The 17,930-nt window shown below is 39.8% G+C and overlaps 1 pseudogene; it reads right to left on the reverse strand.

Annotated features, from left to right (window-relative positions):
* Positions 1-3,718: 3,718 nt before the first annotated feature.
* On the reverse strand, positions 3,719-17,383 carry LOC109899360 (myosin-7-like; annotated as a pseudogene).
* Positions 17,384-17,930: the final 547 nt, after the last annotated feature.

Genomic DNA, 17,930 nt, shown 5'->3' on the forward strand with positions numbered 1-17,930 from the left:
ATTACGGACATATTCAATCTCTCCCTATCCCAGTCTGCTGTCCCCACATGCTACAAGATGGCTACCATTGTTCCTGTACCCAAGAATGCAAAGGTAACTGAACTAAATGACTATAGCCCCATAGCACTAATTTCTGTCATCATGAAGTGCTTTGAGAGACTAGTCAAGGATCATATCACCTCCACCTTACCTGTCACCCTAGACCCACTTCAACTTGCTTACCGCCCCAATAGGTCCACAGACGATGCAATCACTATCACACTGCATACTGTCCTATCCCATCTGGACAAGAGGAATATGTAAGAATGCTGTTCATTGACTACAGCTCAGCATTCAACACCATAGTACCCTCCAAGCTCATCATTAAGCTTAAGGCCCTGGGTCTCAACCCCGCCCTGTGCAATTGGGTCCTGGACTTCCTGACGGGCCGCCCCCAGGTGGTGAAGGTAGGAAACAACATCTCCAGTTCGCTGAATCCTCACCACTGGGTCCCCACAAGGGTGCGTGCCCAGCCCAGCCCCCTTCCGTACTCACTGTTCACTCATGAATGCGTGGCCACGCAGGCATTTTTGCAAGTTTGCAGACGACACAACGGTAGTAGATTGATTGATTACCAACAACGACGAGACTGCCTACAGGGAGGAGGTGAGGCCTCTCGGAGTGTGGTGTCAGGAAAATAACCTCTCACTCAACGTAAACAAAACAAAGGAGATGATCGTGGACTTCAAGAAAGAGCAGAGGGAGCCACCGTTCTATTCACATGGACGGGACAGCAGTGGAGGTAGAAAGTTTTAAGTACCTTAGCATACATATCAATGACAAACTACAATGGTCCACCCACACAGTTGGTGTGGTAAAGAAGGCGCAACAGCGGCACTTCAACCTCAGGAAGTTGAAGAAATTTGGCTTGTCACCTAAAACCCTGACAAACTTTTACAGATGCACAATTGAGAGCATCCTGTCGGGCTGTATCACCGCCTGGTACAGCAACTGTTAGATATTACTTGTTAGATATTGCTGCACTGTCGGAACTAGAAGCACAAGCATTTCGCTACACTTGCAATAACAGCTGCTAACCATGTGTATGTGACCAATAAAATGTTATTTGATTTGAACATGGAACTTTTTTGACTTTGTAACGCTAATGCTTAAAATAATCATAAAAATCATCTCATGGACTAAAAGTCAGATTCCCTCAGAATGTGGTCTTTGGTCTCATCACAATAGTTTGATTAAATAACATTGATATATTCAAAGATGGGCAACAATATACCAGTAGATGAATATATTTCAAAAATCTTCTCATGAACCATAGGACCAATTGACACCAAATGTGGAATGAAGGTTCATGGTACTTGTCTTAACTTAGTTTGAGTGGATATATATTCACTGGAAACCTTAGATGGCTGCACCAGACCAGTTGGTGGCACTACAGATGTCAATGACACCAGTGGCACCATAGGATACTAGAGCAATAACTATTGATCAAGTAGACCATGTCTCGTGTAAATTAATGATAGATCATGCAATGAAAATAATGCTGAACATTTTTCACAAATCTTAACATGAACTATTAGTCAAATTGACCCCATAATTGGTTTAAAATCAATAAGTGGCCTAGTGGTTAGAGTGTTTGGCCAGTAACAGGAAGGTTGCTGGATCAAATCCCTGAGCTGACACGGTAAAAATCTTCTGTTCTGCCCCTGAGCAAGGCAGTTAACTCACTGTTCCCTGGGTGCTGTGGATATCGATTAAGGCAGCCCCCTGCACCTCTCCGATTCAGAGGGGTTTGGTTAAATGCGGAAGACACATTAGAGTTGAATAGATTCAGTTGGACAACTGACTAGCTATCCCCCTTACCTAATGAAGTAAAGAATGGTTACCTGCAGCACTCAAAGATATCCAACTTCCTGCAGTAGACTAAACTTCCCTTTCGTCATCCTTGTGGGATTGACAGATACACATGGTAATGCTTTCACTGATTGCACATAAAGAAATCTAGTTCCTACATAATAGAGTGCTTTCTTGTTATCCAACTAATCTTTTGTCCTTTCTGTTATCCTGTGAACCCGATTCATTGCTGCTCAAAGCTATATGTTATTTGTGTGTTTCCTAGGCTCCTGACTTGATTGTGTAATTGCTTGGTCTTGTAATGCAGGGATCCTTTGAAAAAGTGACTGTGGTCTCAATGGGACCCTCCTGCTTAAGCGGCACTCGTCTCCTTTTCACCTCATTTAAAACCTGATACATTTGTAAAAAAAAATTGACCGAGACTCACATTTTACATATACATGGGGCCCTTCAGGGGTGTGTACTTAGTCCCCTCCTGTACTCCCTGTTCACACATGACTGCACGGCCAAGCACGACTCCAACACCATCATTAAGTTTGCTGACGACACAACAGTGTCTGATCACCGACAATGTTGAGACGCCCTATAAGGGAGGTCAGAGAACTGGCAGTGTGGTGCCAGGACAATGACCTCTCCCTCAATGTGAGCAAGAAAGGAGCTGATCGTGGACTACAGGAAAAGGCAGGCCAAACAGGCCCCTATTAATATCGATGGGGCTGTAGTTGAGCGGGTCGAGAGTTTCAAGTTCCTTGGTGTCCACATCACCAATGAACTATCATGGTCCACCAACACTGTCTGAATTCCATTGATTATTTGGCTTCACATCACACAATAGTCCAGGGTAGGTTTGTTAGCAGATAATAAATAAATGCTACAATAGTTTATTTGCTAATATCAAATTTTTGATTGAATATTGTCTTTAATGTTGGTTCACCTGCATATATGATTTAATAATAATCCATTTCTAATTAAACCACACAAATCCTTAGTTTTATGCCAACAAAATATGATTTGCTCATTGGTATTGGTAGGTGTTTCACTTTGTCTAATTAGTTGTTGTTGTTTTTTTACAATATTTCTGTTCATTTAGGGGACCCAATTTGGCTCAGAAGCACCCCCAGACACAAAAGTGAGAGATGTTTGTCTGTCTTCATGATTCCTTGTGAGGTAAGTATATTATGAAAACCACTGTTAACTTAATTTCGTTGAATAATAGTGGATTCCATACCTGTTCATAATAGAATCAAGAAATACACAGAGGGGCTGTTTAACTTGACTTTATTCTTTATTCTGCTCATGTTACATGGAGAATAGAGAAACAACTAAAGCACTACAGTCAGGAGATTTTCAGAAAGGTCCATCCGAGAGCTTCACTCTTCATCATGTCCTTTCTGTGACAGAAGATCGATGAAGGTTAAAATGTAATAAACACTAAAAACATTCTTACAATATTCTGTGCATCGTCAACTATATATTAAACGATGGGTCTCCTTGTTTGAGTGTATAGAATACAATATAAATATCATGAATTACACCAACTCTGTCTACTAGTAAATGAAAGATTCCACAAAAATATTTAAATAAGCAAAGATGTCCGGCATTTATCACAATAAATATAAATGTGTTACTTGCCATCACACAGTAACTCACCACTGAAACTAAAATTTGTCATGCTTTTGATTTTTTTTTTTAACCCATGACAGGGCACAATAATATGAATGATAGTATGTTTATTGGAGATCAAATACTTAAAAAGCAATTAAGGTTGGGGCTGTCATCATACATGATTTGAGTTTGCAAATTATAACCAATATAATTCATCTGATTGAAAGAACTGACCTGGGAGCCAGCATCACAACTCTTGGCCTCACTCCTCATCCTTTCCTTTCTGTGACAGAGAAGATAGATAGATTGATTACCAGAACATTTAAATTTGACTGTGTACCGAAAAACATTTTACTACCAAATATTGTGTACTCTGGTTGAAATTGTACCATGTGGAACTTCAACAGGTATGTATAGTTACTTGGTAACAATGTAACAGATGATCCATGTATTACTTATTTTCTTCAGGAATCAATGAGTTAATATCGAGAATCCAAATGACCATTAAACAGTCCAAGATACCACAAAGTTTAGGCTTTCCCATACATTCAATTGAAACAGCAACTTCACGGACCTTGGAACTGGCATCACGACTCTTGGCTCTCATCTTGTTGACCTGAGACTCAGCAATATCAGCCCTCTCTTCTGCCTCATCCAGTTCATGCTGAATCTTACGGAACTTGCCCAAATTGGCATTGGCTTGTTCCTCCTGTGAAAAATGTTAAATATGATCTAAATTTATAGCAAACAAAATTATTTGAGAGTTACAGATGCATCAGTTGGATGATAGAAGGTTACTTACAGCCTCCTCTGAAGTTCTCTTGTAGGATTTGACCTTCAGCTGCAGTTTGTCCACCAGGTCCTACAGGCGGCTCAAATTCTTACGGTCTTCCTCAGTCTGCACACAAAAATAAGACAAAAAATAGTAATGCAGTAGATATATCTTACATTTCATTCTGAGCATGTTTTTTTGACAATTGTGCATTGTCAAATTAAAGTATATAATGTACCTGGTATGTGAGCTCCTTGATGCGTCTCTCATATTTACGGACTCCTCCTCCTTTGCTCCAGTTCCACTTCAGTCTCTAGCTCTCTCACCTAGAAAGATATGATCGATGTTAACACACCATGTACATTTATTTTGATAGTAACCACTACTTTTAATATTGGAGCTAGAAATATGTGACATTGAATTAATAGAAGAGAATGTGCACTTACTCTGGCCTCCAGCTTCTGGATCTGCTTCTTGCCCCCCTTCATGGCGATTTGTTCAGCTTCATCCAGGCGGTGCTGCAGGTCCTTGATAGTCTGCTCCATGTTCTTTTTCATGCGCTCCAGGTGAGCACTGGTGTCCTGCTCCTTCTTCAGCTCTTCTGCCATCATGGCAGCATCAGTAATGGCCTTCTTGGCTTTTTCCTCAGCCTTTCTACACTCCTGCACAGCCTCCTCCACTTCATTCTGAAGCTGGGATGTGTCGCCCTCTAGCTTCTTCTTCTGGCTCAGTAAGCTGGTGTTCTACACATACAGTATATATGACAAATTATGTGGATATTACCTCTACATACCTCAAGTAGCAGATATTTAAGGAGAACCCTAATTGTTCTATATTACTGTCTTACCTGTGAGTGCAACAGCTGAACTCTCTCACTAACATCCAACAGTTCCTGCTCAGCCAGTTTGCGGCCTCTCTCAGTCTGCTCCACCAGGGCTCTCAGCTCATCCAGTTCAGCCTGCATCAGGTTGTTCCGTCTCTCCACAATGGCAATGTTCTCCTTCAGGTCATCATTGCTGCGAAGAGCATCATCCAGCTGCAGTTGAGAATCCTGTAGAAAGAATTACTGATTTTACTAGATTTACTATTTACTTTATATAGATTTACTACACTAAACAGTGTTTTTTTCTTTTTCTGAATGCACAAGCAATGTTTTTAATTCAGTGGTGTGGAAGTAATACCTTCAGATGGGAATGGAGACCCTTAAGTTGCTTCTGGGCCTCTGATGCCTGCAGGTTGGCCTGGCTGAGCTGGATCTCCATCTCATTGAGATCTCCCTCCATCTTCTTCTTCAGCCTGAGAGCTTCATTCCTGCTGCGAGTCTCTGACTCCAGGGAGCTTTGCAGGCTATCCACAACTCTCTGCTGGTTCCTCTTATTCATCTCCATTTCCTCATCCTTCTCTACCAGCTTTCGTTCAATGTCAGATTTCACCTGATTGAACTCCAGTTGAGCTCTCATGATCTTGCCCTCCTCATGCTCTAGGGAGGCCTATGAGAACACAGCCACCCATAGTTTGTAAAATCTTAATGAAATGTTGGCACTTTCACTATCTGTAAATGTTTTCTATTCTCACCTCAGCTTCCTCTAGAGCAGACTGTATCTCAGCCTTCTCCTGCTCCAGCTGTTTACGGATCTTCTCCAGTTCATGGATGCTCTTTCCTCCTTCACCAAGCTGCTCAGTCAGGTCAGAAATTTCCTCTGTGGAAAATATTGCTGTACATTAGAATATTTTTGGCATAACTGATCTCTAAAAAATATGATTATTTTATTGACTAAGTTATATAGGTCAATTAATGCTAATGCTCTGACCTTGGAGGTTCTTGTTCTCCCTCTTTATGGTCTCCAGATGATCCAGAGACTCCTCATATGAGTTCTTGAGTTTGAAGAGCTCAGTGCTGAGAGATCTGGCCTCTTTCTGGGAGCTCTCCAGCTCAGTCTGCGACTCCTCAAACTTCTGCTTCCACTCAGCCAAGACCTGAAAAACCAATTTTTTTAAGTGGCTTGAATAAAGTATACAGTATGGTTCAGATAAGATGGACAATATTGTCCAATAACTTACAGAGAACAGAACTGTGTCTTCATGCTCACAATCCAAACCCCCGAGACAAACGGGGTCTGGAAGCAATTGGTCAGGGGGTTAAGTGCCTTACTCAAGGCCACAATGGGAGGCAATGGTAGGATGTAGGATAATGCCAGCACAACCTTGTTTTGAACCATGACACTTTGTTGGGATAAAATAATTCTGCAGCACAGCTAGCATTTCCCTATTCATTTATTTAGTGGTAATGACCTCCTTCTCATCGGATCCATATTTCTAATCATCTATTTTCTGACAACATTTTTGAAGATTAAATAGGTTTTATTTTTAACGACACTGAACAAAAATATAAATGCATCATGTGAAGTGTTGGTGCCATGTTTCATGAGCAGAAATAAAAGATCCCAGAAATTTTCCATATGCAAAAAATACTAATTTATCTCAGATTTGTGGCATGCTGACCACCGGAATGTCCACCAGAGCTGTTGTCAGAGAATTTAATGTTAATTTCTCTACCGTTAGCCACCTCCAACGTCCTTTAAGAGTAATTGGCAGTTCGTCCAACCAGTCTCACAACCGCAGATTAATCTGCGCTAGAAATATTTTGCTTTAGCTCTGATAATATAGGTATTTAGTTTAAAATAGGTTTGCGCAAGAGATTACCGGTTTTCTGCATTGTAAAGGTGCCGCAGCACACTGGTTGAAAACCACTGCACTAGGCTACCTGCCGCCCCTCATGTACTATAATGAAGGCTAATAGGACTTATGTTTTTTTTTACCTTGTCAAAGTTCCTTTGCTTCTTGTCCAGAGAGGCAGCAGCTGCATTGGATCTCTCCACATCCACCATGAGATCTTCAATCTCATTCTGGAGTCTGTGTTTAGTCTTCTCTAGGGATGAACATTTAGCATTTACAGCTTCCACAGCTTCCTCTGCATCCTGCAGACGCTGAGCCAGCTTTTTCCTAGATTGACATAGATGAGAAACAAGTTTCCGAACAGCTGCCATTTTTCTCTAATATATCATGGTTGTGTAACAGGTAATCCATCTATTATTTATCATGTACTTTTGTGTATCGCTCATTCAGCCAAGGTTCAATAGCCTGAAAAGTAAGAGAAAGTAATAAAACATCCTTACTTTGCGTCCTCAAGCTCTTCAGTCTTCTGGATGGCATCAGTTTCATACTTGGTTCTCCACTGAGCCACCTCAGCATTAGCCTTGGACATGCCACGCTGCAGCTCAGACTTGGCCTCCTGCTCCTCCTCATACTGCTCCCTCAGCAGATCTGAGTCATGGCGAGCAGACTGCACTGCATGGGCAAGTGCGTTCTTGGCCTGGTAAGGACATTTAAAAAATAATCTGTGATTATGCCTGAAGATGAATGTAGTTAGATAAGAGACACTGCATTCTTTGTATAAATACCTTGACTTCCTCCTCCAATTGTCTCTTTAGGTCTTCAATCTGCTGAACGTTGGACTGCTTACCTCTGGTCAGTTGAGAGACCAGAGAGTCCTTCTCCTCCAACTGTCTGGCAAATTCACCTGTTTTCATGCAATTCAAATTATTTTAAATTATATTACTTAATTGGGTAATTTATTGTGGTTGTTCAATTTATTATTTTTTTGTAAATATACCAATCTCAGTTTGAAGCTTTGGTTTCTGCATGGTAAAATCATTGATGGATCGCTGTCCTTCCACAGCTTTCGTCCTGTATTCACTCATCTGGTCCTCTAGAGTACAGCACATTTTCTCCAAGTTTGTCTAAAAACAGATTTGTTTTTGAATGACAGAACAGCATCACTAGATTGCATCGTTAAAAAGCATGTATAGATTTTTTTTCTTTGATTTACCAATGATACCACATACTTTGGACTTGACAATCTGCTCCATGTTGGAGACCACATCATCCAGCTCCAGCCTGAGCTCACTCTTCTCTTTCTCCAGCTTCTGCTTCACTCTCTGAAGGTTGTCAATCTGTTCTCCCAGGTCAGCTACACTGTCAGCATTTTTCTTCCTCAGAGTAGCAGCTGAGGCCTCATGCTGCAGGGTAGCCTCTTCAAGGTCTCTGCGCACCTTCTGGAACTCAGCCTCCCTCTTCTTGTTCATCTCAATCTGGGCAGCAGTGGCTCCACCAGCCTCCTCCAGCCTCTCACTGATATCTTCTAGCTCTCTGGACAAGTCTGCCCTCTGTTTCTCCAACTTGGCACGGGCAGCTCTTTCAGCCTCCAGCTCTTCCTCTAATTCCTCAATGCGGGCCTAAAATAGTAGGAATTCAATTAAATCTAGTTCAAATGTGACTTTTAGAATTAAAATGTTTAAACAATTGTCTTAAATTACCTGCAGCTCCTTCAGTTTTTTCTGGAGCTGGGCACCCAAGGCCTGCTCATCCTCAATCTTGCTGTTGAGTTGGCTCATCTCAAAGTCCTTCCTGTTGAGATGAATATGCATTTTTTGTGTTTTCCATTGAATAATACTTTGTTAGCATATTTTGATATCTGATCTTACTTCTTCATTCTCTCCTCCATCTGCTGCTTGTCATTCTCCAGGTCCATTAGGCTCTCCTGGGTCAACTTTAAATCTCCCTCCAGCTTTCTCTTGGCTCTCTCAAGGTCCATTCTCACCTTCTTCTCTTGCTCCAGAGACCCTTCAAGCTGATAAATGATATATTAAACAATATTTGGAGTAACCAATTCACTGAAGCTTGTTTTTAGGATAGTACTAATTTTGTTATACATTTGATGAATTCCTATTTGATATTCACATCATCAACTTGCTGTTCCAGTTTGGCTTTGGCCTTGGTCAGCGTGTTGACTTTGTCCTCCTCACTCTGCAGGTCATCAAGTGTTTGTTGATGAGCCTCTTGGAGAGCCTTCTTCTCCTTGGTCAGCTTGGCAATGATTTCATCCAGAGCTGCCATCTCCTCAGTAAGGTTTTTAACCTAAGAAAACAGTGTGTCATTACACTTTCATCCAAAATATTGAATTGTAGTTTTTACATCACAAGAAAGACCAACTTATTTTACCTTGTTCTCTGTGGCATGCTTTTCCTTCTCCACTTTAGCCAGAGTGAGCTCCAGATCATCAATGTCCTTCTTGAGTTCTGAGCACTCATCCTCCAGCTTCCTCTTCTTAGCAGTTAGCTCTGAATTCATCTCCTCCTCATCCTCCAGTCTTTCTGTCAGCTCTTTTGCTTTGGCCTCAAGCTGGATTTTGCTTTTGATCAGACCCTCACATCTCTCTTCAGCATCACCAATAGTGTCTTCTTGCTGTCAAGAAGTATATCAAATTCTCCAATGCTCAGAAGTTTGTTTGGAGGCAAAATATTTGGACACTACAAATGATTGACAAATGGTGCACTGATTGTACGTATCTATTCAGAAAATCATGTCTCTTTTCTCTCTGTTTTTCCATTTCTCTTGATAGCTTATGGCTAAAAGCTAACTAGTAAGGCCATTTTGACCAAAGATGTGACTGCAGCAAAGTAACTGTAGTGCAGTTAATATTACTCACAGTTTGGACAGCGAGCTGCAGGTCATTCTTCTCTTGGAGAATGGAAACCATCTTCTCTTCCAGCTCCTTTCTACGGGCTTCACTTTTAGCATAAGCCTCTTTAAGCTTCAGGAATTCTTCCTTCATGTTGGCCATCTCCTTCTCAGTCTCTGCTGACTTCAGCAGAGGTTTGATCTTGAAGTACATCTTCCTCCAGGGCCAATTCTTGACACCCATGAAGGTACGAATGTTCCATTGGATCACAAGCAAGGCATCCCTGCAAAAGTTTAATAAAATATAGTTCATACAACCTTTCCTCACCCCATATACATTGTCTGAAAAGGTTTAAGCTATTCTCATTCCTACCTGCGGTCAACCATTTTCTGGAACTCAATTCTAGCAAGTAGACCACGTGATCTGGCCTGGAGGCCAGTGATGATAAGAGCGAGACGATCGTCTCTCATCTCCTCAAGTAGACCCAGGAGACCAGCCTTGAAGAACACCTAATGATACACAAAGGCCTTCTTGTATTTGGTAGGATTGCATTTATCTGCCAGATTACCATAAATAACTTGAATGTGGTATCCCACAGTTACCCAAAACGTTCATGCCTCTAGGAAAATGGCACACATTGACGACAAGGTGGCCCTGTAATGAGCAATTGATTTTACAACTTCCAACCCAGCATGTTAACCAAGAGTTACTAAATTATAAAGGAAGTCTATCGCAAGCAGTATGGCCACTATGCTTTTAATTGCTCATTGTATATATGGATCTACTACATTATGGCACTATACCAAGTATCTATTTTTATCTCTTGACTCGACCCATTTGCCCAAGAGACATAAAATTAGATAAGCATGATCAGTGGTACATCAGAAGTTATTTCAAGAGGCATTGCTCAGGTTGGCCAGATGGTGATGTAGTGTTAATATACTGCTTGGGAGCTCAGGATGATAGATGAGTTTCCCACTAGTAATTACCAGCTGGAGGGTAAAGAATAAGAAATTATCTTTAACAATGGAACACCTGAATAGGTAAAGAGTTTAATTTATTTTGGAAAGGAAATGAATAATTATTATTACCTTTGTTTGAAGTCGGCATACAGGATTCTGTTGGGGAAGCCCTTTCTGCAGATCCTGATGCCTTCCAGCACACCGTTACAGCGCAGCTGGTGCATGACCAGAGGATTCTCCATGGCCCCAGGAGTCTTGGTCTCGTTGGGGATGATGCAACGCACAAAGTGGGGGTGAGTAGACCTCAAGTTGGTCATGAGTTTACCCAAGTTCTCCTGTCAGTATGACAAATGTAGAATTTTCCATCAGTGAATGAGTCTCCAAGTACCTCACGAGTCACAACGGCATTTAATGCTAACATGCCAATCCACAACATACTGGCATCTCAAATTTTGTGCAAATATAATACATTTGTTAATATTCTGACATGTGGAAACATCAGAAATATATTGATTTAAGCTCAGATTTACCCTGTGCAATGCAGACACAGTCTGGAAGGAAGAGCCTTTCTTCTTTTTTCCTCCAGCCGCTTTTTCTTCAGGTGCTGGATGATAATGAAATAACTATTTAAATATATTATTATTACTACTATCATATACTGTGGATTGTTATTTATTTGAGTGTGTTGTAGTCTTTGCAGATATGAACACATAGTACCTCCTTCTGCACCAGCATAGTTTGCAAACAGGTTTGCCAGGAACTTAAGACTTGACTTCTGGAACAGTCCGACCACAGTCTCATTCAGCGGGTCCTTGTTCTTCACCAGCCAGTTACCAATGTTGTAGTCAACAATGCCAGCATAGTGAACCATGGAGAAATGGGCCTCTGGTCTACCCTTAACAATCCTAGGCTTCTGGAAGCATGCATTTTTGCCCAGATGCGTATCATACAGCTTAGCTTTGAATGTATTATCACTGGCCTTGGGGAACATGCACTCCTCTTCAAGGATGGACATGATACCCATGGGCTAGTGGAAGGAATGAATGAACATTAATTAACGTTAAGGGAAAAGCATTGTGAATAAATATCAGAATCATTTGTAATGGAAGGACATTTATGAAGACTGTCCTTTGTCTGTCCTTTCCTAAGTAATCTCAAAGATTACTTAGGATACATCATATAAACTACTGTACAACTGAAGATACCAACACTTTCAATGAGGTCAATGCAGGCAGCCAAGTCCATGCCAAAGTCAATGAACTCCCAGACGATGCCCTCTTTCTTATACTCTTCCTGCTCCAGCACAAACATGTGGTGGTTGAAGAACTGCTGCAGCTTCTCATTAGTGAAGTTGATGCACAGCTGCTCAAAGGTGTTGAACTGAAATAGAAGTTCACGGTTACTTTATTTTGTCAGCTGTAATGTTCTAGATTCCATTTTTATCAAATTTACATCAAATACTCACATCAAAGATCTCAAAGCCAGCAATGTCCAGCACACCAATGTAGTGCTGGCGAGCGTTCTTAGTGTCCAGAGAAAGGTTTATTCTTATCACCATCCAAAGGAACATGTTCTCGTAAATTTTCTTTGCCAGTGCACCAACAGCGTAGTACACCTACAAAATATTGAGAATATAAATTACCTCAACATAGCCTCAACAGAAACACTAAGGGACTGTTTCCCTGACACAGATTAGGCCTAGTCCTGGACTAAGAAGCATGCCCAATAGGTTATTCTAGGTATGAACATCCTAGCAACTTTATAGACAAGTTTTATGCTCAATATTATAAAAACATTTTGGAGACGCACCTGGTTGACATTCTGACCTTTGGTGACCCACTCATTTCCTACTTTGACCCTTGGGTGACACAGCCCCTTGACTAGGTCAGCAGAGTTCAGGCACATCAGATATGCAGCTTTGTCAAGATCTAGAATGGCAATGTTTTATGATTGGTAGAGGCAATATAATGGGTTTTTTATTATCAGATACTACTGCATAATGAATTGAGAGGTTTTAAATCCTCAGCACTCACCCTCAGTGCCATCTGCCTCTGCTTGCTCCTCCCGCTGTTTATTCTTGAACTTCATGTTGCCGTAGTGCATGATGGCACCAGTCAGCTTATAAATGCCATTCTTCTCCTCTTGGGAGAAGCCCAGCACATCAAAGGCATCCTAGTCCCAAATTAAGGTAATTGTTTTGCATTGCAGAAGGGGTTGGAATATTATTGCATATAGAGTATATAGATATATTACTCACATCAGTAGCCATTAGCTCATCTGAATCATTAATGGAGGTTACCGCAATCTCTCCTTGGGAGATGAAGGCATAGTCATAGGGATTGCTAGTGATGAGTAGCATCTCTGAAAATAATTGAACAGCTCAGTTTATGTGTGTTCATGCTGTGGTATAGGTCATAACATAATATATTTGTATTAGGGTTGGGGTCAATTAGAAAATTTCCATTGATTTATATTATAAATTGACAGGAAGGCAAATTAGTCATTAGAGTTTCGAAAAACCAGTGGTGGAAAAAGGACCCAATTTTCATACTTGAGTAAAAGTAAAGATACCTTAAAAGAAAATGACTCAAGTAAAAGTAAAAGTCACATAGTAAAATACTACTTTAGTAAAGGTATTTGGCTTTAAATGTACTTAAGTATCAAAAGTAAAGTATAAATAATTTAAAATGTCTTATCTGGCAAACCAGATGACACAATTTTCTATTTTTATTAACGGACTGCCAGGGGCACAGTTCAACACTCAGACATAATTTACAAACAAAGCATTTGTGTTTAGTGAGTCTGCCAGATCAGAGGCAGTAGCAGTAGGGATGACCATGGGTGTTCTCTTGATAAGTGCATGAATTAGACCATTTTCCTGTCCTGCTAAGCGTTCAAAATGTTACTTTTGGGTGTCAGGGAAAATGTAAGGAATAAAAAGTACATTATTTTCTTGTAATGTAATGGAGTAAAAGTAGTCAAAAATAGAAATAATAAATGAAAGTACAGATACCCAAAAAAGACAGCTTAAATAGTACTTTAAATTATTTTTACTTAAGTAGATTACACCCCTGCGAAAAACTGCCGCTGGAGATTTTGTGTGCATTGGATTTTAATGTTGTGTGCTTAAATGTAATTTAAATAATTGTTACTACATAAATCACCCTATATTGTGTTGTGAGTTTCACAGTGGGGGAAAGGGGTAGTACACTGCCTGGGCTGGCTGTGCTGCATCATAAGAATTGAATTGGATTTCATCAGAAATGTTCAGTTTAATCCAGAATTGACATCAACCCTATTCAGTTTGATGTTTCAATACTCACCCAGAAGTTCTGGTTTCTGTTGGGACAGGATCTGATAGAAGATGTGATAGTCTCTCTCAGCCTTGAGCTGGAAAGTGACACGTGACTTCTCCAGAAGATCTGATCAGTATGGAAAAGTGCTTTTGGTATTAATGTGTTTCCTGTCAAAGAGATCTGTTCAAGCCTGGGCAAATTGAGTATTGTACTCACAAGTCTCAATGTCAGCAGACGAAAGCTTCCCAGTGACTCCTAAATGAATTCGGATGAATTTGCCCTGTAAGTTATTGTCAACGCAGAAATGAATAATCACATTAGATCAGAGTTCAAGTAGTATTTGTTTTCTTTTTGAATACCTTAAGTGCACATGATTGAGCTTGCATGGTGTAATGGAACTGATGGAATAGTCCTACAAGTTTAAATTCCACCTATCTGGTTCTCAAGCAAACACAGAAAATATATAAAAGAAAACAAATACTATGGAAACCCAGCTCTGTTGCACACATACATATTTGATATGATCTACAGTCCCAAAAGGGTTGATTAGCTGATGGACATGAGGAAAATTAGCTGATGTCATGACATCAACTAATTGTATCATAATAAATTTCAAACACAAAATACAACAGATAAGATGAACATGTATGATAAGATTTAAATTATATTTGACTGCGAACAAAGACCGAACGTACAAATCGGGAGGAGTTGTCATTCCTGATGGTCTTGGCATTACCAAAAGCCTCCAGGGCAGGATTGGCCTGGATGATTTGATCCTCCAGGGTCCCCTACAACCCAACAACCACACAGTGTTAAAATGCTGCAAAGATCTGTAGTCAACATATGCTTATCCAGCCATGAGGAATGTTTAATTTAGGATTAATAATGATTCAGTGTTTCATTTAGGTTAGGGGGGGGGGCAATGCCATGGGACTAAGTTTATTATTCTTTATTTTTTAAAGCTAATTTCCTTCAACAACTATACACACTATGCCATGGCTTATGCCTAGTTCTTATGCTTTGTTCTTATGCTATCTGAGTGACTCAAACATTATAACAAAATCAATGGTGGCTGCATGACAAAACACAGACTGTTTTGTTTTTATTTTGGTGATTGTTCGTTCTGAAAGATGATCTTATTAAGACATATATTCCATTATATTTTCTACATACTTATATCTGGTTTAATTTTGCCCAAAATTATTTATTTTATTATTAATTTTTTAGATGATATAAATAAAAAATGAAATTAGTGGCGGCCATGATTTAGTAACAGCTTTGCAATGCTGCTAAATGCAAATTGGGAAATGCTGAATATTTGCCGTCTATTTGACCTTTTTTTCTTCTGATACACTTTTCTTTCCGCTAACAGCAGCAATGCTGGCGAAGTACTGGATGACTCTCTTGGTGTTAACAGTCTTTCCAGCACCGGATTCTCCACTGGAATATAAAAATACAAATGTTAATGTCTCAGGATTTCTCTTAACTTTAAGAAGCTTCAAATGGATATAACCTTTGGTTGATGTACTTACGTGATAAGGACAGACTGATTTTCCCTGTCTGTTGAAAGAGAAGTATCAGTAAATGTGTCATTTAAAAACATTTTATGTCACTGTAGACTAGTGCAGAGCGATGAGCGCTTTTTGGGGTCAGTTCGGTTTCGGTTTGATTATTACATTTATATTTAATTTTTAAACATTAAATGCATTATGAAATAATGACATAAAATTTTTTTTTGGTTTTTAGCAGAAATTCCAAAAGCCAAATAGTGAAAATTCAGTTGCCAAAACATTGAAAATATGCAATTGTCTCCGTCAGGTCCACATTGGGTAGATCAATAGACATCAGTAGACATCAGTAGACATCAATGATAAAATATTTCAGTTGTGAATATGACTTAGTTTTTATTTAATGAATGTGTTATTTTCATTCCTTAAAAGTCATCATCTCATCTCTGCTCAGGCAGTAGCAGCCAATCAGCCAGACAATGTTCTCCCCTCTCCCCATACTGTACTGTCTTTAGTCATCCTATTTAGCTAGGCTAGCCTGCCTAAGCATGGTGAGAGCTGTCTGAAGTAATAATACTTTCACAAACTGTCTCTAGCCCCCCTCTCTCTTATCATTGTGTTGTTTACATTCCTCTGTCATGTGGTCTTTGTATCCGTGTGTATCTAACCTAACGTAACAGGGTCAATGGATTTTGGTAATTGTGGTTAATTTCCACGTTGAACTAGGTTGAATATTTGCTTAATGGAAACTACGACTCCCTTCAGCCTAGCGTCCCACTCTCTCGTTGATTTGAAATAGGCGTTGGGGTTTACGAAAATAATTAGGGAAATGGAATTCATGTAAAGACCGTCAATTATGTATTTAACCCCCCCCCCCCCCCAAAAAAAAAAAAAAATGTTGGTTAATCGCTCAGCACTATTGTAGATGAAAAGTTATATTTTACCTGACAACATGTACTGGTAAGCATTGTCAGATATGGAGAAAATGTGAGGTGGAGCTTCACTCCTCTTCTTGCCTCTGTATGCGTTGACAACCGACTGATCATACACTGGCAGCCATTTGTATGGGTTGACAGTGACACAGAACAGCCCTGAGTAGGTCTGTGGAAGACAAGGGGGATACCGAAGATTTAGTTTAATTCATTTGAATTAATACATTGATTTATTGGAGATATTAGCAGACAGGTCATTGCCTACATAGATCATCCAGGCTGCGTAACGCTCTTTGAGGTTAAACAGCACAGCGGGCTCGTGCAGGAAGGTGAACATCGCCATGTCCTCAATTTTATCAAACTTTGGCGGGTTCTGGGGGTGGACGTCGTCCTCCTTCACAGTAACAGTCTGAAAGAAGAGAAAATTAAATCGTTTTTTTTACATTTTCAATGTGCAGAAGTATTCCATTTGAGACAAATCTTAACTTGAGATTACACACAGTGTAACATTTTCACAAATCATCCATTTACATGTAATGAAAGATTTGCATGGAAGTTAAATATTATGCTCTTTGTTGTCTCTTGTTAGAAGTATTTTAAACATTAAAGAGCATAACTCATTTCAGTTCATAACTCATTTTTCATTAATCATAGAGTTATCCTAGTAGAACAAATGATTATCTTATGATTTTCCAGGTCATATATTTTCAGAATGTTTTTCACCAAAATATTTACCTTTCCAAACTCCGTATCAGCGGTGACTTTAGCCCCATCTCTGCTGGTGATTGTGGCCTTGACGTATTCTACCTCAGGGTCAGGCACATAGCACTCTCTCTTTATGTCAAAGGGTCTAGTCTGGCATTCCATACGCTCCTTGTCTGATTTACGCAGAAAGGAAGCTGCGACGCCAAACTCTGCCATCAAACTGTCCCCCATTTTTAAACCTGTAAAGGCAGGAAGAGCATTGAATACATACATATGTACATATTTTATACAGTACAAGGTTTGAGTTAATGCAGCCCCAAACTCTGCCATCAACGCAGCCCCCATTCTTAAATCTGTGCAGGTATGTATCTTTTATTATAAAGGTTGAATTTGCTAAACTTCCCAATTTACTAGTGCCAGTTCTCACTGTTGCCATGGTTTGTTGTATGCCAGGATTCCCATGACAAACGTTTCTCAAACTTAAGAAACAGCAACCATTTAGATCTTCATACTTTACAGTATTTTTTACAATATCAACCATATTTTGATAGTTTTACATTTTATTCTGTTAATGACAAAGGGAACCGTGCATATTGTGGTAATAATCTAATATCAGTGTAAAGCACTAATATTAAAGAATATTAAATACATCAACAACTTTAGGGCACCAGGGCTGTATTTCACTTCTCTCTGGTACCATTTTTGGAATGCATAATGTAAATTAAACATTTGATCCCAAACATTTTCCAAGTTAATTGGAAAATGGTATACTAGTATC

Source organism: Oncorhynchus kisutch, linkage group LG11 (genome assembly GCF_002021735.2).
Source record: "Oncorhynchus kisutch isolate 150728-3 linkage group LG11, Okis_V2, whole genome shotgun sequence".
NCBI lineage: Eukaryota > Metazoa > Chordata > Actinopteri > Salmoniformes > Salmonidae > Oncorhynchus > Oncorhynchus kisutch.